Source organism: Equus caballus, chromosome 16 (genome assembly GCF_041296265.1).
Source record: "Equus caballus isolate H_3958 breed thoroughbred chromosome 16, TB-T2T, whole genome shotgun sequence".
NCBI classification, from domain to species: domain Eukaryota; kingdom Metazoa; phylum Chordata; class Mammalia; order Perissodactyla; family Equidae; genus Equus; species Equus caballus.
Window position 1 is genome coordinate 46,629,278 of NC_091699.1, and position 4,210 is coordinate 46,633,487.

Consider the following 4,210-nt stretch of genomic DNA (forward strand, 5'->3'; position numbering starts at 1 on the left):
ACACGTTGAGTTGAAAAGGGGCTTCAAAAAAGGGTCTAGTCGAGCATGTCCCAAAATGGTGTCCTGCAGAACAATTATCCCATGAGATCCTCCATGACAGTGGCCAAATAAATACGGGGCCTTCTGCCCCGAGCCCCATGGAGCTGTGCACTGCCTGCTTGCTTGCCTTGTGAAATCCCTGAGAAGCCCACAATGATCTGTCATTAATTTGTGTGCCTTATGTGCTACATGATTCTCCAAAACATGTGGTCCTCTATCCCTTTTTTCCCATGGAGCAGTTAACATCTCATGTTTCTAATGTTTTGAAGAGTATACTTTGGGAAAATACCCAGAGATTAATTCTTTCCCTTAACACGTGAGATTAATGTATTAATCTCTGCCTTCTAAGCTTGTAAACTCTGGAGCGTCCTGACCTCCCAGATGGAATAGCCACATCTTGACTTCCCATGGCCAGCACCAGAGCAGAACCTGCCACCCCAGGGCCAGGGCTGCCAAGCTGCCAGTTTGCTGACCCTTGGGCCTGGACTCTGCCCTGCCTCTGGCTCCTGTCCTCCCACACCCAGCCTGCCTCTCCAGCCCACTTCCTGTTCCTCCTGTGTCTGGCATGGTCCTCCATGGAGGGCTAGGATTCACCCCAAGCCTGTGGCTGTCCTGCAGTCCAACAGACTAGTTTCTAAGGAAGGGTGAAGGGCAGGGAGGGGGCAGAATAAGAGAGGAAAACAGCCCTTTTCACGGTCTTAAATGGCCACTGTGCTTCCCTTTCACTCAGCTAAGCCCAGGTCAGGTCCCAGACACCCCTAGATCCATTAATTGGAGGAGTGGGCAGGTAGCAGGCATCAGAAGCCTGGACTGCCCAGTGCCAGGCTGTCCTCCCCGTGGGCTGGCAGGGGCCCCACATGCAGCTAGAGTTAGGCAGGCCCCAGAGCACTCACTCACATGCCTCTGCCAGTCCAACAAACTGAAGCTTCCCAGCCAGCCACATCATCTTCTTAGAACTAAAAGACAGTTGCTCAAGAACAGCCCCGTGGCCGAGTGGTTAAGTTCGCGCGCTCCGCTGCAGGCGGCCCAGTGTTTCGTTGGTTCGAATCCTGGGCGCGGACATGACACTGCTCATCAGACCACGCTGAGGCAGCGTCCCACATGCCACAACTAGAAGGACCCACAACAAAGAATATACAACTATGTACCAGGGGGCTTTGGGGAGAAAAAGGGAAAAAATAAAATGTTAAAAAAAAAAAGAACAGCCCAGTTTCCATCCATGTAAAGGATCCACCCTAGCCTCACCCAAGTCCTGGTCTGCAGGGGCTGCAAAAGGAGAAAACTTCAACACACACCAAGATAAAGCCCCAGGGTTTTCTGAGACTATAAACTTGGCCCTGGTGTGGAGAGAGAATGAGTGGGTGGAGCTAGTTTTGGATCCAATACCTGATAAGGAGCTTAAGGATTGTTGGGCCCCCACCCTGGCTCCCCTTCCGGACTCGCCCACCCACTTGGTGTACAGGAGATGAGGCAGTGGCAGTTGTGGCCCTGTGCCCACTTCCTACTGCCCAGCCCATGCCTGCCTTTACCATGGGTACCGCTGCTGGGCCCCTCTCCCTTAGAGGCCACGTCCTAAGGAAGCCTTTCACTTTCCCTGCTGGATTTTCATTAAGGAAACTCCTGGTTCCTCAATGTAGCCTTTAAAAAAACCATTCTCCACTGAGGATGGGAAACGCTGCACAGTCTCCAGGGAAGCCTTGAAAGGGATGCCTGCCCTGATCCGTAGACCAGGACTCCACCAGTCAGATAGTAGCTTGCACTCAGGCGCTCTGCTGAGGGAGGTACTCAGGCGACCAGTCTTGACCTCTATCTCCCAGGGAGAAAAATGACTGGAGTGTGCCCTAATCCATCCCAATGGGGTATGTTTCACCACCATGAGCATCCCATTGGGCAGAGAGGGAAGACTAGGGCAAAGGGGCAATTGTGGGCTGGTGAGGATGCCAAAGTGAATCAACCGACGCCTGGAGCAGAGTCCAGGTGTCTGTGGTCAAATGGAGGAGACTGTACTAGGGACACTCAAAGCCCAGATTGGCCTGTTAGGAGGACAAGGGAGGCTCTGCTTGCACAGATAAAGGTAGAGAAGAATGACGCGACAGACCAGCAGCTTGCTTTATGGACATGACCTCATCTGTTCGGTCTGCCCCATCTCCACCCCAGCTGATAAGAATCTGGTGCTATTTCCTGTAGTCCAAGGGTTTCAGACAATGGTGTGAACGGCTGGCCCTACTGGAAAGGACATTGTTCAGGGAAGAAAAAACAACACACCAGCACAAAGCCAGGGCAGGACCTGTCTAAATGTAAGGGGTTGTTTACAAACCCATGATTTCCAAGGTGGGGAACACAATGGAGAATTGTTTTCGGCGAGGCTGGAGTCCCCTCTAGAATGCTCCTGGGGGCTGGGGATGGCTTTGATGGCCCAGACAGGTCTCAGATGCTCTGAGAGGGATGGACACTGATGGCGTGGATGCCTTCCTGTTTATCAGAGGTGCACAGGGGGCAGGGTCAAGGAACAAGTTTACACCAAAGACAAAGGGGAGGAGCTCCTGGGCCTCACTCCTTTCATCAGGGCCTCACACTGTCACACTGCTCAGGGACCCCAGGGTTGGAGGGGGTTTGCTAGGGAGAAGTACGAACAGGTTTTCGTCTTCTGAAAAACATCAGCTCTTTGGTTTATGGCCTCTAATTGTCATGTTGCTTTTTAGAAAAATGCAAAAGACATGACACTCTCGCAAATAGTTGACCCCTCTGGAATGGGGCTCCCTGGCTTAGTTACTAGGGAGACTTCTCACACTTGGGGGCCCTCATGATGCCACAACTCACCTCCAGCCAGCCTGGGAACACACAGGGAGCTGTCACTGTGTGGGACACACACGCATTGTCACTGGCATCAGGGCCAGTGGAAGTGCTGTTTCTCATAGCAACCTCCTGCCCTGCCCACAGGAGGTTAGAGCCTTTGAACCACCAACCAAAGGCTCTGATGTCAGCGTGTGTGTGTGTGTGTGTGTCTGTCTGTGTGTCTGTGTGTGCGTGCGCGGCAGGAGGAAGATGCAGAAGAGGAACATAACCACATCATCCTTTCCCTTTGGGACTGGCAGTCCCCATTTTGGGGGGTAAGAGGAGGGCAGTTGGGGTTAGAAGGGCCATTTTGGGTCTGGAGAGACCATGAAGGCAGTTCTGTCTGAGGATTTGACCCATGATGGAAGTGTCATTAGTAACTCTCATACTAATCTCTAAACCCAACAGGAGCACACTTCGTGAATAAACTCGAACGGATGTCTTTAGAACAAGTGAAGATCAGTAAGTCCTGTGCAATCCCAATATCAAAACAAGCTTTCATAAACCATTCTCAACCTTCCAGGTCTGAAGGGTTATAATCTTCCTCCTCAACATGTTAACAGTGCCCTCTGGTGTTTGAAGGCAAAACAATAGGCTTAGGAATACAGGGTATGAGCACATCCATCAATTCAGTAGACATCAAACTGCCTCTGGATGTGGGTCCCAAGCCAGATACCACGAGGGGAAGAAAGGTTAATAAGACGGATGGTCCCTGCCGTTAAGGGGTTTCCAATCTAGTGGGAGAGACAAATCCACAACCATAGGAACAGATGGAGAAATGACACGAGCCCTAATAAGGGTATAAGCAGAGCCCAGTGAGAGTGCCTAGGGATGAAAAAGAGGCCCTTAGGTGGGGTTCAACAGGCTGAGGGTAGAGGTTAGGACTCTTTAGACTGCAAACCCTATGCTCAGGGCCCAGTATTCCAGCGTAGCCAGGGCAGAGTGCTTGCAGGTGGGGTGTCCTGGGATATGCAGCTGTGTGGGACCATATTTGTGGAAGGCTTTGGATGCCAATCTCAGCAGGGGCCATCCTAAGTAAAGAGCTAGCAGATGTTTTCTGGTAATTAGCAGAAGGAAAAAGGGTGGATGTGTCAGCAAAGCAAAGGACATAGGAAACCTTATGCAGAGAGAGGACTTTTGCAGCAGTCCTACATGGCACAGAGGTTTGAGCTGAGCACTGGCAATGGGATGGAGTGGAAGGCAAACATTTGCCAAACAGTAAAATTGACAAGAAAGAGAGTGGAGAAGCATAAAAGGAAGCAGAAGGAGATTCTGAGGTTTCTGGCCCTAGTTTACGGCTCCTACAAAGTAAGGATTAGAGGAAGAATAGCAGATG